The following is a 27,193-nucleotide window of genomic DNA, read 5'->3' on the forward strand; positions in this document are numbered from 1 at the left end:
CATTTCCCCTGAAAGAGTCAATGGACAATTGCCTTTGTCAAGATTGCCTTAAGATCCTATAGCAGTAAAGCAATGGGAGTAGCATTTAGACGGGTGGAATTTGTAAATATTTAATATTCAAGCTGTGATACCTTTAACACATGTTCACTCACTAAATCCCTATTTCTATATTCTTTTTTTGGGCGGGGGAGGAAATTAGGTTTTTTTATTTATTTTTACTAGAGGGACTGGGGATTAAACCCAGGGCCTCGTGTATGCTAAGCACGCTCTCTACCTCTGAGCCTATCTATTTCTAATCATTAACAGAGATTTACTGATGGTCTACTATGTGACAAGCCCTGTTCTGGAATCTGGTGACAGAACAGTGAGTGGAACTTGTAGATTCCCTGGTGCCCACATTCTAGTGGAGAGAAACACACAAAAAACAAGCCACGTGTGATAATGTCAGGGCGGGACGTGGAACAGAGCACGGGGGCTACAGCCTGTTGGGGTGGAAGGAGGGGTGCTGGATATTTAGGGGGGATCAAGGGAGACCTCTTGATGAGATGATATTTGAGAAGGGGCTTAGATGAAGCAAAGAGTGAGTGAGGTGTGCAGATGTCTGGGGACAAGTGTTCCTGGCAGAGGGATCAGAAAGGGCTAAGTTCCTGAGGCAGGAGTGTGCCTATGTCAATGGTGGTGTGGCTGGAGCAGAAGGAGGCGTGGGGACAGTGGTCCAAGGTGAGATCAGAGAGGTGGAGGGGCAAGTTCATGTAAAGGCTTGTAAGATCCTGGCCAGGAAGGACTCAGGTTTATTCAGAAAGGGTTCAGCAGAATGGCCGGCAGTGCACACGGGTATAAACCGTCTCTCCCAGAGAGACCTGCCCTGCTCTGCGATGCCAAGCCATCCCCCGTCCCCAGCACCACCCAGTCTCCCTCCTTCCATGGCCAGAGCTTTGCAGATGGAGTGGGTGTCTTAGGAGATTTGTTTGGTGCCAGAGTCTGTGTGACAGGCAATCACAATCCCCAAGAGTGACGGGGCAGGATCAGTGGGTGTCACTTTCAGAAGTCGATTTGACAAGCCTGGGTCTCACACTTACAGGATCGACAGGAACATGCTGATGACTCCAGAGGAAAAGCAAAACAGACACACCAGAGACTTCAACAAGATGCCCCAAAAAAGAAGTGGCAGACACGGATGCGTCGTGTGTACCGAATCACTCCATATTTAATCTCCGCATGAGGTACCTGAGCATCTATAAATGACAACAGGCAGCAGCCTGGCAGGGACTGTCATTTGGGGACTAGTTGGAGGTTTTTCTGCGTATCTGAAATGCCACTTTTGAACACAAAAACTAAGCAAAGTGGATTCAAAGTCCAAAGTCCAGCCCTCTATTCACAAACCAGATCAAGGGGCTATCAAGCAGGAAGGGCTTGGGAGGACCAGGATGGGGCAGCATGAATCATCTTCAGGGCCTGACCCAGCCACCCCCACACGGAGAACATCCCAGGGAAACCTCACCGGGAGAACCCAGGACGTACAGACACCCGAGGGGCTAGAGGACCCCTCGGGTGACATGGTGATTGTCGTCCCAGGCACTCGTATGAGGAACATTCAGGACCAGAAGCTCCCTTCACGGTCCAGGCATCTTCAAGGCTGGCCTAAAGCCCACCTTTTCCAGGAAGCCCTCCTGCCCATCCCAGCTCTCACTCACGTCCTTCCTCTGGCTTTTTGTGGATGGTACTGTTCCAGAAGGTAAACCTCCTGAGGCCAATGACTGTACCTCTCATTTCTATATGCCCAGTGTGGGAAACTGTAGCCTCTCAATTAACAGTTACTAAGTGGATGAAATTTAAATTCTTTTAGGGGTGCATAGATATTCCTCTAAACTGAGGATGAGATCTGACCTTATCTCTTGCTTCTCTGTCCTCTTCCTCATTTCTCTTCCTTATTGTCATGGCAGACACCATCACTGGCCCACACACATGACCTCAGCTTGCTCCAAAGTCAGCTACAGACAGTTCCCGCCCACAGAGGGTACTTCTGTTGGCTCTGCCATAGACCAGGGCTTGGTCCCCCTGCATTGGAAGTTCTCCAAAGAGTCAGACCCTGCGGGAACATCCTCCATCAATGAGGGGCGGGAATTCGTAGATTCCTTCCAGATTCCTTGCATCTTGGTGGAATAATTCTGCGGCTCAGTCTGTAGTCTCCCTGAAGCCCCCAGGGGACTGAGCCCAGTTGCTGGCCGTGGTTACCGTGCACAACGCATCCTTACAGCTTTCTTGCCTTCCTTTTCTCAGGTCATCACTCTCTTACTCTATATCCTGGGACCACCTCCTAAATCCTAAGTAAACTACCAGTATGCAAATCCTCATATCAGGGCTGCTTTAGGGGGAGCCCAAACTGAGACAATCACCCCCATGTGCTTAGGAAAGCTGTGCATATGCGGTTCCTATGAAGACTGAGTGAAATAACGCAAGTCAGACGCTTAGTAGCGCTTGGTCTCCTGCAAACGTCCAGCCCCGTCAGCCACTACTGTTGTTTTAGTCCGTGTTGAGGGTGTCCAAACAGTACTTGTACTTTGTTCAACTCTGAGGAGGAATCTGGAGGAAGAATTGGGGCCAAGACCACCCACAACAATGATAATGGTGGAAATGTACTGAGATGGGAGGGAAGGGGGCAGAACATGGCCATTCAAGGAATGACGCGGCAAATAACACCAAGATGGCAGGAGATTCAACTCCCAGTAGACCTTCAGCTTCATTATATGATCATTGTAATATATTAACATGGTAAATGACACACCCGCAGGTGCCATGACAGTTCCCAGGCTGACCACCATCAAAAGGTGAGTGGTGGCCCAATGCCAGGGAACCCCAGCCCCTTCCCCAAAGTGGTTGAAATAACCCTCCCACTTGTTGGCATCTGAAGTTACTGAGCCCATAAAAACCAACAACCCCCACACCTGTGGCTGCCCTCCCTTCTGAGTGAGATGGCCTGCACTCTGTCTATGGGGTGTGCATCTCTCTGAATAAATCTACTTTTACTCAACTGTGGCTCACTCTTGAATTCTTTCCCATGAGAAGCCAAGGACCACACTTGGCAGAGTGCACCCCGGGGACTCAGCTGAGACCTGGGACGCGCCATCCTCTCGTTCCACATTTTTCCATATCAGTACGAGGAGGAACAGAGGCAAAGATGCAAGACAAGCCATGAAGAAGAGTGCCCACCCTCGGTGTTTGCCTCTGTGGTACCTTCACAGAGGAAGTCAGACTTCACCTGGGGCCAGTGAGGAGAGCTTCCTGTATCTTCAAGGGAAGGGATGGAGACCTCTCACCAGGCAGAGGAGAAGGATATTTACAGGCTGTGGACAAAAGCCTATTAGGACAAACCTGGCAGGAAGGGTCAGACATTTGACTTTCTCTGAGGGGATAAGACAAATTCCATAGATCTCATTGGGGAGAAGTAATTGGTCCAGTCTCTAAGACAAAGAGACAGAGAATTAAAAGCAACAAAGTGGGCAGAGCCAGAATCCTGAGGATTAGAGGACCAGCAAAGGTTACAGTCTGCACCCAGAGAAGCGTTTGAATCTTTGCATTGTTTGATACTGTCTGTTGAATGCTGTGTAAGTGGCACTTGTGTTAAACAGTCTCGAAAGAGGTCACATCCCACAGGGATTTGGGCAGTCACCGTAAGCCCTGACAGACCATTGGAGCTGTACCATCACACCAATGAAGGTGAAAGGTGCTAGTGATTTTTCAGGCCGAGGGTTTGTGCCTGACAACGTTTGACCTTGTAGAATGGTCCAGAGTGGAAGCCCCTTCAAGTCCCAGATGGTGTCCTGGTCACTTTCAGGGTCCCAGAGCCCCCTGTGGATGGTCAGTAAATGTATGTAGAAGAGGGCAAAGAGAAATGAAGCTGGTGACACCACAGCAGGGGAGAGAGGGATGGAACACGTCGTGAGTCCTCAGTAGACGATGCTGTCTGGGCTGCCCCAGTGGGGTCGGGGCGCCGGTGTGGCCACCTTCCCTCAGCCCTGCTGGCTGGGACAAACACAGACCAGACGTTCTCACTGATGTGGTTTCTTGCCAAACCACCACTGTGATTTACAGCTTACCCCCACCCAGGGCAGGCTGGCTTCTCACCTGCTGTTTTATCAAAGATGTGACTGCATCACTGTAGGGAGGGCAGACGGTAGGACGGGAAGGGAAAGGATTGATGCTCCATCGATTTGGCCAAACCCATCCATCATAAAGCATCAACAGATGGGGTGCAGGTGCCTGGGAGCAGCTGGAAAAGAAAACCACCGGAGAGCGTGGTGTCGCTCTGACTCCTGGGAGATACCCTCTGGGAGGTTGTGATTCAGAAGAAGAAATAGACATTTGTCTTTCGTCCCCTTTGCTGACACAGAGCTCCTAAAATCCTTGGAATTTCCTAAGTGATAAGAGTGACAAAGGTCCTCTGTTATGCTAATGAAGTAACTTTTGGACCTCACCTGAGGATGGGGGCCGGAGCCAACCTTGTGATCAGAGTTGGAACTTCGGGCACCTCCCTCCCTCCAGAAGCCTCTGTGGAGGAAAGAGGGGCTGGAGATTGATCTCAATCACCAACAGGCAACAATTTAATGCATCATGTCTATGTGCTGAGCCCTTCATAAGACCCCAAAATAACTGAGTGTTAAGACTATGATAATGAATGTATGTGTGTATATGCATGACTGGGACACTGTGCTGTGCACCAGAGATTGACACATTGTAACTGACTGTTCTTCAATATAAACAAAACAAAACCAAACCAAAAGAACTGCGTGTCAGAGCGCGTCCGGTTGGTGGACCCGGGAGGTATGTGGAGGCGGCACGGGGGCTCCACTCCTCCCCCCAGACCTCGCCCTAGGCGTCTCTTCCATCTGGCTGTCCCTGAGTTCGATCCTTCTCAATGACCTAGTAAGCAAAGTGTTTCTGTGAGTTCTGGGAGCCGCTCTAGCCAATTCATTGAATCCAAGGAGGGAGTCGTTGGAACCTCCCACCTGTGTATAGCCTGTTGGTCAGAAGCACAGGTGACAACCTGACTGGCATCTGAAGGGTGCGTGGGGAGGACTGTGGGACTGAGTCTGACATAGACAGTGTGACACCTGTGATGAGGGTTAGGACACCCTGCCGGTGTCAGAGAGTTGTTTGGATGTGTGGGGAGACTTCCCCTCAGCATACACACATTGGAAATTGAGACCTAATGGCACCTTGGTCCCTGGGATTCCAAGTGTGTGTTAGGAGTGATTGGAGCCCATAAGGCTAGTCCCCTGTCATCAGTGAGATACCATCAGTGGAAGTGCAGATACCTAAGCTGTCACTCAAGTCACAGCGAGTTGTCAGGCGTACTTTGATTCTGAGCATGACTAATTTCTTCACGAAATTTACAAAACTCTTGATTGTCGTTCCCTGGGACCTGGTGGCTGAGACCAAAGAATGGTTCTCAGGACTCTCTTGACTCCTACAAAAGCTCATGGGTTAAAAACAGAAACTAAAAAAGTGATGTCTGGCTCGTGCTCGACCAGGACCAAGGACAGTCAGCATTTCTAGCGTCGGTGCCTTCCCCTGTGACACAGGCATGTCCAAGGTCTTCTCCCGGTCGGTTTCCCTGGGATTCTGGACACGTCGGGGGGGCGCGAAGGGGTGGGCGGCCGGGCTGCTATGGTTGTACCTTTCAGGAGGGAGACTTTGAACACTTTCATGTTGTCTCTCATTGATTCCAATATTAATACCCTTGCTAAGTGAGCGATTTAATTATTTGTCAATTCACTTTTAATCTTTTAGCTGTGCGGTCACTTTAACTTCATTTTAAAATGTTTGTTCTTAGAATCACAGTTAAGAAAGAACTTTCCTACTCAAAGATTACACAAACATTGTCCTGTGAAATTTTCTATTTGTTTTCTGATTTACCTTAAACTTCAAAATCCCTAATGCATCTGATGTATATTTTGCAAATGGCGTGACTCAGGGAATGTAAGTGTTTCCCCCCAATTTGACCCACTATTTCTTGGCTATTGGATTCCCTACTGATTTAAAATGCTGTTTTTATTTTATACTAGATGCTTATTAAAAATGAGCTTCTGAATGAATTCTCTTCTCTGTTCTGGTGACCGTCAGGGTGACCCTTTAAATTCTGATGTTGTTTAAGGTGAAGTTTGCGGCAGACACGTCAGTGCTCCTCCCAGGCCCTCTTTGGGTCCCTGTCTCAGAGCCCTTTGGAGAGAGGGCTTCTGTCACCGCTACCTTCAGCTCTGTCTTCACCAGGGGAGACCAGAGGTGCCCCTCACTCCCACCTTAACCAGTAACTGACAGGTTCCAGTATATGAAGCTCACCCCAGTCGCCTTGGAGAAGGGACAGGGACAATTTTGAGGGGTAACTTATGCAACACAGGTCCCCAGCCGGATCAGCCCAGAGCCACTTTCCTCAGGACTTCGGGATCCATCAGCCTTCCTCCCACTCCAGCCTGCCTCCCCATGCCTGCACACGTTTGCCCCCAGAGCTTTCATTAATAAAATCTCTCACAGAATCTTCATCTTGGGGTCTGCTTTCAGGAAACTCAAGTCTAAGGCAGAGTCTGTTTCATCGTCAAGGCAGATCCAGGTAGAAAAACCATTCCCACTCTCCTCCCCCTGCCCGCGCCCTGCCGCCCCCATCACCCACAGGATGGAGAAAGCCATCACTGCCGCGTCCTGCATCCTGCATCCCTCATCACCTGCATCCCTTGAGATTAAGTAAGCCAGGAGCTCCTGGTGGCATGCTCTGCCAACTCAATGAACGATGGCTTTAGTCTTTGAAGTACAATTCCTAAAGAACAGAAAGCTTTTAATTGCTCAGAAATTATCTAGCAGAAATTGAGCAGAGGAGCCTCAAGAGTATCTTTCTGTATTCTTCTTAAGATTTTTAGACATATTTAAGATTTAATCACTCATTAAACATTTATTACCTACTCTGTGTCAGATTCTCTCTCTCTCTCCTACAAATTAGTCCACCTATAAAATTATTTTCACATATCTTTTTCAACTTCACATATCATGCATGCTTTTCCATTTCAGCTTATGAAAACTCTTCCTCATTTTGCTTGGTGGCTGCGTATTCATTCTGTTCTGTAATATTTATTCCCATCGTGAGGTTTATCCTTATTTTATTTGGTTCAAAATTGTGACAAATTCTTCACAGCAAGTTTTTTCCTGTCTAATTTTGTTTATTTGATTCACCCCTTTTCTAGCTGAATTTTGTCATCAGATCGTTTTTGCACACTTGAGAAGTTCTGTTTCTTGCTTGAATTCTGAACACTGACATTGTTCTGGAAGATTCTGAAGGCAGTGGGTTTCCTCTCATGTTAATCACGTGTTGACACCCGCAAGCAGGAGCACTTTTCAATATAAGTGACTTCAACTGTCCACAAGTCTCTCTTGCTCTCCCAGTTCCCCTTGCTTTTGGTTTCTTGGATGTTTTGAGTATTACACTTCCTAAACTTTCTTGTTCCTTATTGATACATAGATTTAGATCTTCCATTGTTTGGGGAATAAATTCTTTTATAAATATTTTTTTCAATTCCATCTGTTTTATTTTTGTATTCATATAACAAATTAACATGCATGTTTAATCACTGTGATCAATCTTTCATATCTATTATCTTTCCTCTCCTTCATAGTTTTTAACCTCTTTGTCAGTTTTTTCTCCTGAAATGTCTTTGATCGTTTGAAAACTTTCCTCCGTGACTGGGATATTGTCTTTGGGCAGGTCCATTTTTTTCTTGATGTTTCGAATTCTGTTGTTTTGGTTCTCAGTGGGTTTTCTTAGATTTTGGGGAGCTGTGTAAATCACTGAAAAGCATGGCTTCCTGTTTCCAAAGCCTGATGTGAAGTACTTTGTTTAAGTTTTATATGTATATTTACATATGTATATATCATCATGTACACCAATGGCACTTAGACAAATTAGATATATGCATACTTTGTTTTTCCTTCTACTTTTTTCAGTTCATTCGAGTTTTGGTGTATGATCTGGCTTTCCTCTGCCATTATATCTTGGAAGTTGTTGACTTTTGTTCTTGATTAAAGAAACATTCTTGGCAAAGATTTTCCTTTGGGATGTCATGTTCTTTTCGAAAAATGTCACCTTTTGCAGCATAGTACATTGGGCCAAAAGGCTCAATTATGGGTCCATTTTGGAAAACCAACAAAGCAAAACTTACAGGAGTGGGTTGAAGAAGTCCCGTGAGTTTCATGTCTAATTCTGCAATGTGTGGGTTCATTATTCCCATGCACTCACTGACAAATCTGCCAAAAATCAGAACAAATGAAACTAGTCAGAAGTACCTTGCAGGGATTTGCTCACCATGCTAACCCTTAACTGATTCTATTTCTATTTTGCAACATCAATCACCAAAGATAATAATAAAAAATTCAATTCATGATGACAACAACTTTCAGCATTTCGTACAAGAAAGGATCTGTGAAGACTGCCACCAAGAAATGAGGATGTCAGAGCCTTAGTGATGCACTTGGAAGTTCCCATTGCACTTGCTATCACTGCTCTAGTGAAATCTCACCAACATTTCTGCTTTCTCCTCCCGACCGCCTTGTTGGTCCTTCCCTTCCCCATCACCCTCCAGGCCGTAGGGTCTGCCGTCTTCCTCACGCGTGATTGATTTGCTTTTGCAGATCATGTTTTCCAACAAAACTGAAGTGTAGGTTATTTTGGAGGGGATTTTAGATATTTGCAAGTGATATTTCCAGAGGTTAATAGCAATGTGACTTTCCACAAGTTTTAGAGAAATCTTGTCCAGATCTCCACCCGTCATCTCCTCCTAATCTTTTCCCCTTCGCAAAAGCTTATGTAAAAAACGGACTAGTGAGAAACTCCCACTAGCAACCCACGTAGTTTCCCTCCAAATGGGCTTCTCATCTTGTAGGCAGTTTTTCACATGGTTTTGACTTTCACACTTTTGGTCATCTGTCATGTTTTGTTTATTAGAACAGGTGGAGATTGAGTTCTGTCTTTCCAAAGCATGTAAAATAGAGAGCACAAAATACAAGACTTGGCTTCAAAAAAACCTGAGGAGATGGAATCAAGTCTTACAGCTGTAAAAGAACTTGAAGTTTGAAGCTAGTTTCCCTCAGGCTATCTGGACCTCTTTGATGGTCAGGTTTTTCTGTTCAGAGGAGGGATCCCTCCAGGAACCAATGTTGTGTTCACTTTGGTTTTTCTGAGGTTAGATCACGCAGAGTCTGGGTAGCGCTTTTAATTCAGCTGCCTCTTAGTGTGAACCTGCTCTCATCCCTGTTGACAAAACTTCCTAGGACTGAGATTTCTCCAAGCTGTACTCTTTGTTTACAGTTGAGAGTGGGAGACTGAATCTCACCTCTCCTATGTCCAGTTCACACAGAGCATCCCACACCTTCCAGTGCTTGGGGACCAGGAGTGGAGATCTCATCCTTTGCAGACAGAAGCTAGCTGGACGGGGCAGTGCTGCCCGGGACTGTGGCCAGTGGGAGCTGTGGCACCCAACAGAAGAGGCAGTGGCACCTGGAGGCTCTGATGATGCTAAACAGAAGGAGAGGGGTCGGGGGAAAAGCAAACTGTAGACGTCATGTAGAAACAGGGCTCGTGTGGGAATACCCTTGGGTTGGCAGTAACACAGGGAAGGGGTTTTATGGGGACTCCTGATGTGTGTCAGCAGGAGCTATTAGAGAGGAATGCAGAGAAAGAACCAGCAAACATTTGTTACCATATCTTCTGAAAATAACATCTTATGAGATAAGATATATTTACTATCCCCTCTCTGCTAGTGAAAATGTAAGGGGGAAGTTTACACACGAGTGTTTAGAGATTTTGGTCCTTCTGGTTATCTTTCTTTTTTTTTTTTCCCAATTGAAGCGCAGTCAGTTACAGTGTGTCAATTTCTGGTGCACAGCATCATGTCCCAGTCATACACATACATACATATATTTGTTTTCATATTCTTTTTCATTAAAGGTTGTTACAAAATACTGAATATAGTTCCCTGTGCTATACAGAAGAAATTTGGCTTTTTTAAATCTATTTTTATATATAGTGGCTAACATTTGTAAATCTCAAACTCTCAAATTTATTCCTTCCCACCCCGTTTCCCACCATAATCATAAGATTTTTGCTTTCATATTCTTTTTCATTCAAGTCTTTCTTACCCTCCTGTGGAACTCTAGACTTTCCAAAGGCTTCTGCATACACACTCTCACACACAACCTTCAGGTGAGCTGGACAGAACATGCGTTATTTCCAGCTTGATAGGAGCAAGCTGAACCTCAGAGGAAAAGAAAGTATTTGCAAGGGTGACACAGCTAAAAATTGAGGGGAGTAATACTTAAACCCCGGTCTTCTAACTCCAAAATCACTACTCTTTCTACCAAATCAGGCTCAATAGAACCATCTTTTGTAATAGAATAGGTGGGATTAACTGTAATAAGTTTAGGTAAAGTATAACACTAGACTAAGCCAATTTCTGTGATTTTTATAATATGAACAATGACACTTTGTAGTAATGCTCTAACACGATTTTCAAATTTTAAATGACCTAAAGCAATAAGCAGGGAAGTGACACTGCCTGTAATTGACAAAGAAGGAAACTGAAGGACAAGGAAATTAAATGGCATCTGAATCTTCTGACTCCCTGCACACTCATCACTGGGGGAGACTGCTTCCCGAAACTCTGCATCACCACGTAAGTGATCCTTGTCCGTACAGTTACGGCCACACTTACACATTCCCGGTCACATTTTAAAATCGAACTCATCCTTGTTCTTCCTTCACATGCTGCACCTTTTCTGTCCTGAGTTCTCTTTCTAAGATATTTATGATGAACCTTGAACCAAAGATGCTTCCACCTATAACTGAAGAGTTCAATGAGTTTCGTGAAACTGCAATGAGATCATCTCTACAAACCGCAGATAAATCTGCATCTTTGCCCCTCTTCCAATCCCAGCCTTCCTTTAGAAAGAGCAAAAGGCTTGTCAAAATTGGCACCTTTTAAATTGGCAGCGTCTCAGAGAAACAAAAACAAAAACTTGCTTTGAAAATCGTTGAGGTGGGATGTCAGAGGTGTCACTGGCGGTGTTAACCCACGTGGCTGGTGTTGGTAGTGGCTCTGCTCTCTACTGGGCTTGTCAAGACAGCACTGGGCTTACCCGGTCATCAGAGAACACGGAGTGAGAAGTTTACAGGTTCTTAGAAGAAGAAAAATGGCATTCTCTTCCTCCTTCCAGTAGCAGTCAGGAAGATCTGCCGTTTAAATTTTTTTCAACCCAGCTGGTAGAAGCCATATCCAGCACCATTTCTGAAGCTCACAAGCCCAGGACCCTATGTTCCTCCTCCTTCAGTATCAAAAACCAGAATGCTCTCCTTGGATCTCAGTCACTGAGAGAGGCTTTTCTAAAAGGGAAAAATTAAACATCAAACTACAGATTGAAGAGAAGCATTATGTAGAGTAAATAAAGAGGCTATTTTTAAAAGTTTTCCCACCTTTCTATGTTCACTGCTCCCTGCAGAAAGCCAACGCGATTCAAAGATTAGCTGAAAATTTGGGAAGAAATGGAGGAGCTGACAGCACCGTGGTGCTGACGCCTTGGCCATAGACTCAGAAAGCCTTTCAACCTGGAGGCGTAAACCCCCACTGTGCAGTGAGAAACCGGTGAGGACAGCAGGAGCCTGGAGGTGATAACCAAGGTGGGCTGGTGTCAGGGAGGAGAGCCTTAGGGTACAGAGCGTCTGTCCAATCAAGGAAAGGCTTTTCATTGTTGACACTGCCTGGAAGCACATTTTAAAGTTAGGTGGAATCTTAAAAAAAAGAAAAGAAAAAAGAGAGCACTAATGAACTCATCTACAAAACAGAGGCAGGCTGGCAGACATAGAAAACAAGCTTATGGTTACCAGGAGAAAGAGAGTGGGAAGGGATAAATTTGGGAGTTTGAGATTTGCAAATGTTAGCCACTATATATAAAAATAGATTTAAAAAAAACCCAAATTTCTTCTGTATAGCACAGGGAACTATATTCAATATCCTGTAATAACCTTTAATGAAAAAGAATCTGAAAACAAATATATGTATGTACATGCATGACTGGGACACGATGCTGGATGCCAGAAATTGACACATTATAACTGTACTTCAATTAAAAAAAATAAGGAAAATAAAAAGTTAGGTGGAATTTATTTCTACTGGCAAACTCTTCTTTTAATTTGTATTCGGAAAGTGGTTAGTCTGCAGAGAGGAAGAAATCGGACTACTAAACCAGAATGATTAAATAAAAGTCTGTTTCATAAAATAATTGGAGATGTGACTCGGAGGTCAGTCATGACCCATCACCCTTCATGTTTTAATCCTAAAATCCACAGCATGTCAAAGAATTCCACTTGCCACTCAGACTGTCTTATTGCTCACTGACAAATAGTTTGGTGTGTAATTAAGTATGATATAAAATACGAAACTTTCAGCAATGCAGTGGGGTAAGAAATGAGGAAATGAATGAGCGCTAACAGTGTAGATTCCGGAGGTGACTACTGGACTCTTAGCCCTGATTCCATCACTTTCTCAGTATGTAATCTTAGGCAGGTTACTTCAGTTAGCTCATCTTTAAAGTGGGGGTAAGTGGGGAGGGTGTAGCTCAGTGATAGAGCACATGCTTAGTGCACGAGGTCCTGGGTTCAATCCCCAGCACCTCCATTACAAGTAAATAAATTCCTAATTATCTTGTCCCCCTGAAAATTTTTAAAGACTGAAAAAAAATTTCTTTGAATGGAGCTAAGAACTGTACCTATCTCATTGGGCTATTGTGAAGATTAAAGAAAATAATGTCAATAAAATTTTTAGCACAGTATCTGGTAAAAATGCATGCTCAGTAAAATACATATGCTCTTATTATAAGGAGTAGCTTTACCATTCTCCTAGACTGGAAGGCTCAAACCTTCAAATTCCAAATTTCTCTCTGATGACTCCTTTTCATACTCAAAGCAAAAGCTACCACCCAACCCAACGGCCAATCAGTAATGACACCGTCTAAAAGCCGTGTTCCAGTCCCTGCCATCATCCTTCACTTCCTCCCCCAGGGCCTTCCCCGAAACTCACCAGGCCCTTCCTCCTGGGCCACAGACCTGTCCTCTACCTGCCTCTGCGATCTGTCCTCCTTTCCCCAATCTGCTCGCTACGTGGTTGGCAGCCACAGCTGTGAATACTTCCCTCCTTCCAAAGACCTCCTATGGTGACCATTTTTTTTTTTTAACAGCTCATTACTTCCCTTTTTAAGATCTGCCCTCATGTGACCTTGTGATAGATTTGATTATTGGTCTCAATTCTCCGTCCCACCGTATTCGGACTCTCCATCCAGACATGTGCCCTGTAACTTTGCTGCATCCTCTGGCTGCTGGGGGGGGGGCGTACTTCCCCACCCACGTGACTTGCTTTGGCAATGGGCTGTGAATAGGTGTTGCAGGAGCAAAGGTCGTAACTGTATTTCTCACGGTTTGGTGTGACTCTTAGGCTCTAGATCTGTCGTGAGAAGAACATGTGGAATCAGAGTGGAATCAGAGCTCCCCAGCCAAGCCCAGGTGAGACCAGCCACGATGCGGCAGACAGACGCTTGCTGATGTGAAGCACGGGGAGTACTGGGTGGTTCATTTCATTCTTGTGCTGACAGCTAAGGGTACAGACCGACTGCTTTTCCAGCTGCACCTTTGACTGCAGTCTTGTGAATGTGCTGCCGTCTAGCTGATCGTGACAACTCGGTTGTCATGAAGATGCCCTCGGCTTTTCAGCCTTTGATAGCCTGGTCTTTATTTTGGTATTCAAACTAATATTAATATATCTAGTATTTATTGGCACTGGGTTAAACAATCATGGATGATCTCTATAATCCTCTGGAATCTCAAGGCAGACTACCACAGAATTTTTTAGTTTACCTTTTCTTTCTTTTTTTTTTTTAATTGACGTATAGTCAATTACAATGTGTCAATGTCTGTGTACAGCACAATGTCCCAGTCATGCATGTACATGCATATATTTCATTAAAGGTTATTACAAACTAGTGAATATAGTTCCCTGTGCTTTACAGAAGAAATTTGTTTTTCATCTATTTTTATATATAGTCAGTTTACCTTTTCACATGCATGTAGTCTGACTTCATAACTGGAGAGATGGACCTTGCCTTTTGATAAGGGGCTCATGTGTATGAAGGATCGCTGTGTCCAGAACTGACTGGCATTTTATCTACAGTGCCCATCCATGAGGTAGAGATCATTGTCCCCATTTTATAGATGGAGAAGGAGAAACTAGAGGTCATGCACTTGTTCAAAATGGAAACAGTAGAGGTGGGGCTGAAATCCGCTTTGCTCTGCCTCTAGATACCCTGCTTTTGGGCTCTGCCGTCTTATCTTCCGCATGTCACAAAATTAATAAGCAGTGGCTTTACTGAGCAGGCGAGTGACGAGAACAATAGTGTGTTTTAAGTGCGAAGACACTGGAAGATGAAGTGCCACATCTTAGTGATGTTATCAGAGATACGGTTTACAGATTTAGATTCCAAACCTTAAATAGCTCATGCTTCTGTGTCTTGAGGCTCGCGTTGAATATTGCCAATGTTTGTGTCTTCGAGTTCTGTAGAAGTCAGGAGGAAACCACAGAGCAACCCCCCCAGGAGAGCAGAGAGAGTCTGACCTAAGCCCACAAAAGCCAGAAGCAGCGGGGTGGGAGTCGCAACCTTGGCTCGACACGTTGCCTCCAGTTCACAAGCTGGCACCTTCAGGCTTTCTGTCTATTTTAACAGCAGAGTGCTAGCCTCAAATTTGGCAACCTTAGCTCTGCATCTCTTGACTCCGTGTGTTGAAGATCGACTCTGCCTGGTACTATTTTGAAGCAGCTGTTTGTCAGGGCTGGAGAGAGGCAGGGAACAGAAGAGGGTTCATGGGAGGGGCTTCTCGCAGAATTGAAGTCACTCAACCAGCAGACTCAAGTGCAGCTTCTCTGACTCCGATGGGCTAAATGGACTCACTCCAAGCAAGGGCTTCTCACCTGGCGCTGCCGATGCGAAGGCTGGACGGCCATGTCCTGGGGGCTGTCCTGTGTGTGGAGGGACACCTAGCATTCTGGTCTCCACCCATCAGATGCCCAGTGGTGAGGGTAAAAAAATGTCTACAGATATTGCCGAATGTCCCCTGGAGGTCAAATCGCCCCATTACAGAACCACTGCTCTAAATGCATAAATGAGACTGAGATGATTATAGGGCTTTTAAGCTCGGACTGAAAGGAAAAATAAAAGGATGACAGATGAACTTATCTTGAAAAATTATCCTAATAACAATTAGATGAAATAATGGGGGGAATTAATTTTTTTTAAAGTCTTACGTGGAACCTAAAAAAAAAAAGAAAAAAGAAAAAAGAGGACACTAATGAACTCATCTACAAAACAGAGACAGACTCGCAGGCATAGCAAAAATCTTATGATTATGGTGGGAAACGGGGTGGGAAGGGATAAATTTGAGAGTTTGAGATTTACAAATCTTAGCCACTATGTATAAAAATAGATTTAAAAAAGCCAAATTTCTCCTGTATAGCACAGGGAACTATATTCAGTATTTTGTAACAACCTTTAATGAAAAAGACTATGAAAACAAATATATGTATATACATGCATGACTGGGACATGATACTGGACACCGGAAATGGACACATTGTAATTGACTACACTTCAATAATAAATAAATAAGTAAATAAATTAAATTTAAAAAATTTAAAGTCTTACTTATCAGTATTATACACATTTAGGACAGAAAAAGTCAGATGGAGGCACCAACCAAAGCATAGAGTAAAGCAAGCTGTGTAGCAATGCCCAGGAAATTAACGGTGCAGCCTAAACCAAAATTTGTCTCTCTCATAGCAGGTGGTGGGTTGCTGTAGGGAGTTGGCAGACTGAGGGCAATGGTTTCCTTCTTGATCGTGGGGTTCCATGTCCTCAGAGCCAGGAAACTCGAGACCTCTACCCGTTTGGCTTGAAAACGGGTAGAGGTCTCGAGTTTCCGCTCTGTCTTAGATGGCTCTCATTTTAGGAATGAGGAGCCTGAGGCACGCAGAGATGTCACTTGCCCAAGTTCACAAGGACAGAGCGAGGAATTGACCCAGGTCCGCCTGGCTCCCCAGCCTGAGTTTTTCCATCTCTATGGTGTCCACATCCCGCAGCTAGAAGACAACAGATTCCATGGAACTTCACGAATAATCATCATATTTGTTACCTCACCTCCCACGGAACCCAGGATTGGTCTGTCTTCAGATGCCTCTGATCACACATGGTGGTCAGGGAAATTGTCTGCTGCCCCGTGGGACAGGCTTGCAGAAGCCTCAAGCTCAAATAGCATGTGGTTTGGTGATTCTAATCAGAGCCACCCAGAGAAAGGAAGGAAGGCATGTCATTATTTAGACTGAGCTGGCAGAAACTACTGGGGAGACAGCACTCAAGCCGTACAGGAAAGTGGCCCCAGTGCTTCTGGGAGGAATTCCACATCAGGATGGGATGGGAGGACCAGGTAGAACTCTCTTATGATGGGTCCAGCAGAGAAGGAGACCCTCTTGGAAAAGGCGGGGGGTGGGGGGGGAAGGGACTAGGCAAAAACAGATGCCACAGTGAGGGGCTGACCTTTGATCCTCTGAAATTCTGCTAACATAGTTATATTCCTCAGACTCAAGCTAAATCTTGGTGCTATTCATTATTAAATAAAATGCCAGGAGATATATAATACCCAGGAGTTATTGATGGTGAGTTTCATTTTTATTTATTTATTTTTATTGCTTTCCCCAAAAGCATGTTTCGTAAGGGTAAGGGAGAACTTGACCAAGGTAGGTGACATTGACTTGGTGGTGATACTGGTCCTACCCAGAGTTCACAGAGCAGGAAAGGAGGTGAGATGCTTGGACACATCCTGCTATGCTACTTTCCGTGGGAGGAAGAGCAGCAGGGGTGGGGAGGGTGCTGAGTATTAGCAGAAAGAGCTTGTGCAAAGATCCTGGGGAGAGGACAATCTTCGGTCTTTGGAGGAATTGAAAGCTAGCTAGCAGAAGTGGGAAGGGGTCAGGTCAGATGAACGGTTTGGTTCTTTATCCTGAAAGAAACTGATTGACAGCTTCAGAGTCACCTTCAGAAAGAGCTCTGTTATGCAGAGAAGGGTTTGGATGAGGCCAGAGCTGACATTCAGGGGAGATACTGCAGTAGTTCTGAGAGCAGAAGAGAGTCAAGGGGTGGCAGAGACAGAGAGAAGCAGACAGACAGAAGCGATGTTGGAGAGGACTAACTGGTCTCCCAGTCTCTCACCCTCTGGAATCCCAGGTTCTGCACAATTGCAATCCAAGATTTTATGATATCTATTTCCTGTGACTCTTAAATGTTACACATGGCCATCATGTTCTCCAGGGCTCTCATTTTATAGATAAAGAAACCCGAGGTCTGAAATGTGAAGCGATTTGCTCAAGGTCACGAGATAGTGACCTCAGCAGGACTAGAACCCAGGACACCACACCAGACGGTTGGGGCTGCTCAGGGTCCTGAGATCAACGAGCACAGAATCTTTATGGTCATGGAAATGCACTTCAAGAAGACGTGGGAGGTGGAAAGAAATACCGGCTTGAACCTCATTTTTGGTACCCAGTGTGCTGTATATGAGAGCAAGGCTGACTTAGTGTCTGCTTCCCCCGAACCTGTCTTTCAACATCAGGGAAAGAGTCTGGTCATGAATACTCTTCATCATCAACTAATATCAGAGAACTTGGAAATACACGTAGGATGAGAAGTGAGTGGTTGACATGCAGGGATAGATTTTGTTTTTTAGCCTTGTAAGACCAGAGTGTTGGCTTATAAAAGGAAATTTGGGCTTCTCATGTACATTAAAGGGAGAATTGATTTAAGATAGGATTCTTTGCCTACAAACTGGAGAAACATCCTCTGGCTAATTCAGGCAAAAGCAAAATAAAATAGAATAAAACTTTTGAAAAACACAGCAACCAAGAACAAACAAATGAAAGACTCTCAATCAGCCAATCCACACCCAAAAAAGGACAACAAAAGAGGAAGTTGTCAGGCTCTTGGGAGTTCCCAGAGGCAACAAGGATGCTGGAGAGCTGGGCCTGGGAAGGCACGGGGAGGAGGAGCTGTGGGGCTGGGGACAGGTGCCACTGCGATGCCCTCTCTCCGCAACTGGGATGTCTGCGGTCTGCTCCCGAGGTGTCAGATTCAGGAGGGAGCTTCTGATTGGCTGGCTCAGGAGGGGGTGGGCTGACCCCGGACACAGTACCTCCAGGGAGCATGCAACTGGCAAAATTGAGGTTATGAATTGGGGTTGCTGCCAGGAAGAGCACGTGGCTCCTAGGTACCCCGGAGCATGTGTGCACTTACATGTGCGTCAGAAGGACAGTTCTCACAGTGAGGTTCAGTTTCAGGAATATTATCTCTTACGCCTCCTTCCCCCTCTCTCCTTACTCTGTTTTCCCACCCCACCCTCTAGGGCCTTCAGACACTGTGGTCGGAGGGCATCCCTACACGCTGCAGACCAACAGAAAGTGATGGAGGAGAAAAGCCACTCGCTCCACTGGACACGGTGGTCAGGACCCAACCACACGCTCGGAGACGGAGCAGCGGGAGTGGCAGGGGTGGCTGGAAGACATAGGATGGCTAAGCATCGATGACAGCGAGAAGTGAAGAGAGGAAGGTGAATGTTAGGGATGAGGATGGTCTTGGGGCACCTCTGATGGCCCAGGGACGCCATCAAAGTCTCCGACCCTGAGATCGTCGTCTAAGTGAGGTAAGCCAGAAAGAGAAAGAAAAATACCATATGATAGCACTCATATGTAGAATCTAAAAAAAAAAGAAAAAAATAGGACACTAATGATCTCATTTACAAAACAGAAAACAGACTCTCAGGCATAGTAAACAACCTTACGGTAAATTTGGGAGTTCAATATTTGCAAATACTAAGTATTATATATATAAATAGGTTTAAAAAACAAGTTTCGTCTGTACAGCACAGGGAACTATATTCAATATTGTGTCATAACCTTTAATGAAGAAGAATATAAAAATGAATATATGTATGCATATGCGTGATTGAAACATGATGTTGGACACCAGAAATTGACACACTGTAACTGACTATACTTCAATTACAAAAAAGAAAAAAAGGGAGTCAGGGAAGGGTCTAATTATAACATCCAGCTATACTGTCTTAGTTGGCAATTGTGGCAGAAGCTACTAACTGGCCCCCAATATCCATTTTCCTTTTCTTACATATTTCAGTTCTGATTTTTGGGTGGCACCTGGCACCGTGAGGAAAGACCTTCTTTTCTCTGTAAGACGTTAAAAACATCACAGGAAGGGCTTGAATTCTTTTGGCCTTGGATCATGTGCCTACCTCTGGCTCGAGAGACGTGACAGGGGATAAAACATTTAAGACGAACAGTTCCTGCAAGATCTGTGCAGTCAGCCTGGTTCTCCAGAAGATGCGGGTCCGTCCCCAGGAGAGACGGGCACTGGACAGAGCAAAGAGTAGAAGCTCAAATCAGGGCTTTTAAGATTTCTGAGGCTGGTTCTTCCTGTTTGGGTCCTGGAGCCCTCTGTGGTCACTGTGAAAGGTGATCTAGGCTCATTGCCAAGTTGTATGTCAAGGAGGAAGGCGGAGTGTTTTTTCTGATCTTAAACTTTTATCTCTCACGTGTGCTGCCTGGATAAATCGACTTATTACCACTTTCTCAGTTTTGCCCTCTATCCTGCCTGGTGTCTGTTATGTTTCTGTTAAAAATCTTATTCACACGTTTGTGCGCTTGTCTTGATTATAGGACTTTTTATTTGTTACTGCTTCCTGATCCTCTCTTTACTTCAAACCCATTGATTCAATCATCGGGTGCCCCAGACACATACATGTGCCCACATCACAACAAAGACTATCCCGAGTGACAGGAAACAAAAGCCAAAGCTGTGGAAATAAAGACAAGAAACAACTTTCAGAATACACAGACCCACCCGAAAAGCGTGGGGTATGTGCTGCTTGGGGTGACAAGGATGAAAAGGGAATGCAGCTTTAGCTTCCAGAGCAGAGAATAAATAGGAAATGACTAACATGGAAAATCCTAGGACTGTAAGTACGTTATTTAATCATCTGAAGGCAAATGCCAAGGGGACAGCAAACGAGAGATGAGGGGGGTTGTTTCTGAGGAGTAGGAAGTGGTGAGAAAACAAAATGGTTGAGGTCGCTGAGAAGTTTCAGAATAAATCCTGCTGAATCGTTGATGTGATAAAAGTAAAATAAAATCGGAGGAATCCGGAGTCTGAGCCAACGCTTGTGGATTCTGACCTGGCTTAGCTGCGTGCCCAGTGTTCTGCCTGTCCTCCCTGTGAGCTGGGTGCCCTTATAATCTCTTCCTTGAAAGAAGTACACAGGAGATGAAAGAGTTGTAAGAAATCGTATATCTCAAAAATGTCTCTAATCTACACTGTAATCTACAACTGAAACCTAACTGTAATGGGCATAGAATTCTAAAGTGGAATCCTTTCTCCCTCAACATTTCTCCAAATTGTCTTTTTTTCTAATTTCTCTAAATTGTCTTTTATTTCCTCTGTTTCACTAAGCAATCTGAAGCCATTCCGAGTCTTGGTCCTCTGAAAGTAAACTTTTTTTTTTCTTTTCTGGACGCTTTTGCTATTTTCTCTTTGACTCCAGTATTCTATGATTGTACAGCTGGGGTAAGGATCTATTCTAATTTCTTATGGTGAAACGTGGGGAGACCTTCAGTTCTGGAACTTTTTCTTTAGCTATTTCACTGATGATTTTCCATCTTTCCAGAATTCCTTTCATTTGGATGTTTAGCTTGCTGGACACTCTCTGAGCTCTAATTTGCAAATCTTTTCTCTTTTATTTATTTTATTTTTCCGTCTTCTAGTCTTTTTGCTCGACTTTCTCAGAAATTTCCCCTAAATTATCTTCCAGCCCTTCTACTGGGATGCTTATTTCCGCTTTCAGATTTTTATTTTCCAAAACTCGCTCTTACTATCTGCATGCTTTTTTCTAAACAATAAATCCTGTTTTTATTTCATATACGTGGTATCTTTTCTCTTAGAGAATGTTCATAGTTTTATGCCATTGTCATCTCCTTGCTTGGACTGACTTTCAGGCTGTGGTGTTCCTCTGGTGTCTGATGGTCCTTGGGTCACCAAATATGGTGCTCATATTGAAGAATTTAGCTTGCTTGGATTTATTAAGACTGTCAATACAATACTGATCTCCAGCTTCCAAAACTGTATCACTGTCAAAAAAGGAGAGAGGGTAGAGCACATGCTTAGCATGCACGAGGTCCTGGGTTCAATCCCCAGCACCTCCATCAAACAAACAAACAAAAATAAATAAACCCAATAATAACCACCACCCCAAAAGGGAGAGATTCTTCAAAAAAGAGAATTACGTTAATGGGAAGAGAAGTGATTTTCATTCTCCCTCCCCTGTTGATAGACGATCTTTGGAGCAGAGCCCAGGCAGCAGTTTGGTAGCACAGGGCAGGAAAATATTCTTGCTCCCCTGTCCGGAACAATTCCCTTCTGCTTCCAAACTTACAAGCCCCACTCAGCCGAGCCCTGTGCTCAAACCTCCCGTTTCTCTCAGACTTGAGCCCCACCCACTGCAAGCCCCTGGGGTGGGTGGTGGTGGTTCCCAGCTCCCCGAACCTTTCCTTCCCTAAGCAGCTGATCAAAGTCGCCTTCTCATCCACCTCCAGGTCTTTCCCTCAAAGCAATTTCAGAAAATAGCATTTTCTCTATCTCGTGACATTTCCTGAGATTTTAGTTGCTTTTAAATGTCGATGGCCAGACGACCCAGTCTCTTTTTTCCAGCCTCAGTCTCCTCCTCTGTAAAATGGGGCTAACACTGCCTCCCCCATGCACCACTGTGACCGGAAGTTAGAGGAGACCAGCCAACCGTCAGAGCTGCCCCTTGGAGATCATCCCCACCTGCGACAACTCTGACACCTGCGCTGGCGGTGGGGACACCTTCTCCCAAGGCCTCTTTACCCGAAGGCCCTGCGTTGAGGGTTTGCAGGTTTTCCCAGCAGGGCTAGAGTGTTTGCAAAAGTGAAAGTAACTTTAGAGCCCTGCTGATCAAAACATCAGGTGAAAAAAATCCAGTAACTAAATTCTCACCTCGACAACCGTTGTAAGTAAAAACCAACGAGGAGAGACGATCGAGCCTCTCCAGCCGGGCAGGCAGCAGGGCTTCTGCCCAGACCCAGGGAAGGTGCCAGACTCCCTGCTTCCTCAGACCAGGGAGCGCCCGCGTGACACCTCGCGCTCTGCAACCCCCCCACCCCAGCCCCAGCCTGCTTCCTTCTATTTTGATGTCTTAGAGAGGAACAGGAAAGGGTATAGTTTTTAAGTGTTTCTCAGCACTTGGGGTCCGCCTGTGTTCTAGAAGATTGAGAAGGTGGTGAGTTTGCTGCAGAGAAGGGTTCCGGCCCCCAGGTCCCCCAGATCGGGCTTTAGCCCTACAGCCGGCCGACTCGCAGGGTGGGGGGGACGGTTGCCAGCTCCCGTCCAGCTGCACGGGGGGCCCCAGTTCACACTGCATGTGGTATTCAAACCCGAAGGTACAAAACACTCCAAGACTCTCTTATTTACTTATCAGTGAAAGGGGCGGAGGCGGCAGAGCTCAGGTCTGAAATGAGGCTGTGTCTCCCGGGAGCCCAGGCAAGACAGTGATGACCAGGCTGCTGGGACCACGGTCATCGCCCAGCCCTCCTGAAATGAACACATTTAGACTGAAACCTGCTATGCAAATAGCAAATAGAAAAACACACCTGGTTTCCAAATGCAGTGCACGCCCTTCAGGGCAGCTCCCGCGTGCCTGGTCTTTCCCCTGGAAGGCACTTCTATCCAGTTTTCTATTTTTTGTTTCCCAACTTGGCTTCCAGTTATTTTTTCTCCTTTTCTTTGGGTCAGGTTAGTTCCACTGATGCGTTTGCCATATTTGGAAACTAAAACACAGGTAAATTTGAATTTCCGGTAAACAATGAAAACAATTTTAGCACTAATTTGTCCAGTGTGATATTTGCCCACGCGCAGAGCAAACAGTTACTTGTTAGTTATCTGAAATCGAACGGAGCAGATTCATACTGAAATTATTCATTTATCTGAAATTCGGATTTAACTGGGTCTGTGTTTCCTCTGGCAGTGCTAACTCTAGATCTTTCCTCTCCTCTCCTGAACACTTTCTAGGGAAAGCCTTTCTTTAATCCACGGGGAGAAATAAGGGCTTACAAGCTTGTTAGTTACCTGGCTTCGACCTGCTATGATGATTTCATATTGAATTGAGGAGCTGGGCTGGTTTCAGTTTGCCGGCTGTTGGTAGGGTGAATAGAGTTTCCTGTTTGCTCCTCCCAGGGAATAACCTTATTATGAACATTCATAGCTTTCTCAACAGATGTGTCAAGCAGGATACCTAATTCTGCAACATCAAATTCCTAGCCCATGGGTTATGGAACGGACAGAGAATTCATTCTATTTTTTTGTTTTGTTTTGAGCTCTTCTTTTAAACTGGGAGAACTTCAATTCAAAGAGGAAGTCTTTCTTGAGTAAATGTTAGGTATATTAAGTCACGAGCCAGATCCTTCTCCAGTTACAAAGCTTCAAAGATCCATCTCCCACTTTTACCACATTCTAATTCATTTAGGGAACATGTGTGAAAAGGTAGCTAAGCTTTAGACAGTATATTTGCTGTGTGAGCAGCATCCATTTAAAATGCTATTTATTATGAAGGGATTCCATTCCCTGTATTTTTTTAAATGTGTTGTTATTTTTATTTTTTGGGGGTAATTAGGTTTATGTACTTAATGGGGACACTGGGGATTGAACCCAGGCCCTCGTGCATGCTAAGCACACACTCTACCACAAAGCTATACCCCACCCCCAATAATACTTGATGTATTTCTTTTCATTTGGAAAAGTTTTTTAAAGTACACAGATTTACATAACCAATAACCTTGTACCCCAATAACTTCATGAATTAGCTGATCTTAATCTTTGTCATTTTTGTCTTATATAATTTTAAACACACTATTTCTCCCACATCTTAGCATCTTTAAAATTGGGTGCATTTTAAAATTACTGGCATAATATAAAATAGAAAAAAAAGCAAATTTCTTCTGTAGAGCACAGGGAACTATATTCAATATCTTGTAATAACCTATAATGAAAAAGAATATGAAAACAAATATATGTATGTATATGCATGACTGGGACATTGTGCTGGACACCAGAAACTGACACATTGTAACTGACTGTACTTCAATTAAAAATTAAAATAAAATTAATGGTATGTTGTGGCAACTTTTCTCCTGAGTGATATACAAAACAGTAGTGGGTTTTATAATCAAGGTCATCTTAGATTTTTGTATAACAGCATGTTTTTTACTATTAAAATAATGTGAAATTACTGATAAAATGAAAGACTTTTTTCTCTCCTACTCCTCAACCTCACCCCTGCCAATCTCATCTTCCTTCACTCTCAAGAGGCAAAGAGTTATTATAAATTTAGTGTGTGTCTTTCAGGCTATAATTACATAAATTTTCTTAACATGTATTGTTCACTGTGTTATTATTTTGCAGGCATTGATCTTTTCTTTTTTTACTTACAATTATATTTTAAAATTGATCCATACTGATTTTTATAGAGATATTTATTCTATCTCCTATGTCATTTTCTGTTGTATGAATACCCTGTAATTAATTTATCCATTCTCTTATCGATAGACATCTAGGTTGTTTCCAATTCACTTTTCCGGTTTCATATCATCATAAGAGAAATCTCTAATATTTAGAATTTAATAATCCACATTTAGGAGTGGCAATTCCAGATTGTGTAATATGTACATTTTCAATTTTTGGTGTATCTTTAATTTTATCAAGCCTGCATTTAGGGGTGTTTCTAGCCTTCTGAGTGAAATCTGGATTTGTTATTATGTGCACTTTGGTTTTTCTCTTCTCAAAGGTAAGCCCTTTCTGTTCTGCCTTTCATCTGCTTCATTACCAGAAATCATAATACTGCAGTGAGAAAGTCACTCTTCATAAATGTCACCTTTGAAACTTCTTCTGTGATGGTTTGTGGGCCATTGGTCCACCGAACCACCCACACTTCTTAAATCATCACTGGGTTTCCAAAGAGTTTCTGTGCTTGAGGGACCACCAAATATCCAGAGATGACTGGTGTGTTGCAGTGGATAATCCAGGTTTTCTTCTGTTTTTAAAGGTCATAGATCAGTCATCTGGAGCTGGAGTGTGAATTTCAAAGACACAGCAGTGGGCAATTTCATTCGGTCCCTCAGTGCCACATCTAGAAATTTACTATAAGAAAGTAATTACAGAAGAACACAAAAACAAAGTTTGACCTACAGGTAAGTTTATAACAGTGGGACGTAAGAAACCCTGTTAAGTTTCTACAATGGAAGTAACCTTCTGATTTATAAATAAACCAGGGTGGGTTTCTATGAAAAAAAAATTGCCTCAGAAAGTGCACATAATATGGTGTTAAAATGAAGAAAATGGGGTAAAAGCTAATGTGAAGAGTGTGACTGCTTTTAAAGAATATGTTCTCGGAGAAATATCTGGGAGGGTGCAGCCAAGGCATAATAGGGGCTGCCTCTGGGATATGGGATTATGGACATTCTCTTATCTTCTTTTTGTCACCTGTCTTTCTAACTTTTATACAATGAACATATATTTCCTTTTTTGTAACCAAAACAACTGAACGAAATGCGCTGGGATTTTGTTTGCCTGGGTCACAATTTTACGTTGAGAATAAACATTGGGAGATGGGTGGGTTGGTAAGGAACTTAGGAGCAAGATGTGCTGAGTAAATATGTTTAATAAAACACGTTATCTGGGGACAATTTTGAATTTTTTCTTATGCCTTTTCTTTACCCTTATTCTCCAGACTTTTAAAAGGACTCTAAGCACAAATATCCAGAGATGACTGGTGTCTTGCAGTGGATAATCCAGTTTTTCTTCTGTTTTTAAAAGACTTCTGCACTCACTCCTTCACTTTTGGTGGAGAATGTCTACTCCCAGTAAAGACCTGCCGAGTGGATTTGATAGCCTTCCTCGATAATACATTTAAGAAAAGGATCTAATGCTTCCTTTAGTTTCTTTTTTTCCCCTTCTTCTTAATTTAGTTTGGGGGAGACTGAAATCTCCTTTAGAACAACATTCTCTTTGTAGCTTCAATATTCCTTCCTTAAATCTTCACTGCTGGGGAAAAAAAATACTTAGTCAAAGCAAGCCATCAGCTTTCAAATGTTCAAGTCACAGTGTACATGCAGCGGATCTGGTGGCCTGAAGACAGGCTCCTTAATGACTAAGGATACTCAAATGTAAATATTCTAAAGCTTCTATTGTAGTAAACCAACCAAAACTATTAAAATGTCAAAATCGAATGCTGTTTGGTTCATGGGATATATAGAAAGACCAATGTATGTACCTACTACTGCTGATGGCACTTAAAAACAGGGGGGTCAGTTTTCATGGAAGGAAGCCTAACAAAATGCCAGAACGATCAAAAAGAGTTTTCACTCCCCAAGGAAAAAATGATTTGTACAAAACAATGTACAAAAGGCCATTTGTTTACAAGCCATTCATGATGTAACTCAGACGCACTGGTGTCAGAATTCCGACTTTGAGTCACCAACTCTAGGATCCATAAAATGACAGCATTGTAGAGATGGAAGGAAACTTAAAAGTGTAAGTAGATGGCCTTAAAGAGTTTAGAAGATTGTAGGGGCAGGGTATAGCTCAGTGGTGGAGTGTGTGCTTAACCATGCACCAGGCCCTTGTGTTTCATCCCCAGTCCCTCCATAAATAAATAAATAAATAAATAAATAAATAAATAAATAAATAAATAAAACAAACCTAGTTACCCATTCCCACAAAAAAAAAAAAAGAGTTTAAATGGTTGTCTGATGGTCCCCCAAGTGACGACTATAGAAGACGTTTTGCGGCTGATGGTTCTGTAATTACGAGTTAGTTACACATCTTTCAAGCAAAGCCAGAGCTCTCTGTAATCAGGAGACTCCCCATGAAAATGAGCTGTTGGTCCAGGCAGAGTCATGCTGAGAGGACGTCAGGGCTCTCCTTCACCTTTCTG

The 27,193-nt window shown here is 43.9% G+C and overlaps 3 long non-coding RNA genes across 4 annotated transcripts; 2 read left to right on the forward strand and 1 right to left on the reverse strand.

The window, feature by feature from the left end:
- Positions 1–458: 458 nt before the first annotated feature.
- LOC140686545 (uncharacterized) lies at positions 459–1,826 on the forward strand. Its single transcript, XR_012060370.1, has 3 exons — positions 459–720; positions 1,082–1,223; positions 1,576–1,826. It is a non-coding gene; the product is annotated as an uncharacterized lncRNA (long non-coding RNA).
- Positions 1,827–6,880: 5,054 nt separating this feature from the next.
- LOC140686546 (uncharacterized) lies at positions 6,881–11,411 on the reverse strand. The gene is made up of 2 exons (XR_012060371.1): positions 11,176–11,411; positions 6,881–9,556 (listed from the first exon to the last, which is right to left on the reverse strand). It is a non-coding gene; the product is annotated as an uncharacterized lncRNA (long non-coding RNA).
- Positions 11,412–16,674: 5,263 nt separating this feature from the next.
- Positions 16,675–26,486, forward strand: LOC140686547 (uncharacterized). Of its 2 annotated transcripts, none has more exons than XR_012060372.1 (4): positions 16,675–16,787; positions 18,527–18,823; positions 25,304–25,448; positions 25,988–26,486. It is a non-coding gene; the product is annotated as an uncharacterized lncRNA (long non-coding RNA). The 2 variants fall into 2 exon arrangements; XR_012060373.1 differs by lacking the exon at positions 16,675–16,787 and adding an exon at positions 17,740–17,815.
- Positions 26,487–27,193: the final 707 nt, after the last annotated feature.

The sequence above is a fragment of the Vicugna pacos genome, chromosome 17, assembly GCF_048564905.1.
Source record: "Vicugna pacos chromosome 17, VicPac4, whole genome shotgun sequence".
Lineage (NCBI taxonomy): Eukaryota > Metazoa > Chordata > Mammalia > Artiodactyla > Camelidae > Vicugna > Vicugna pacos.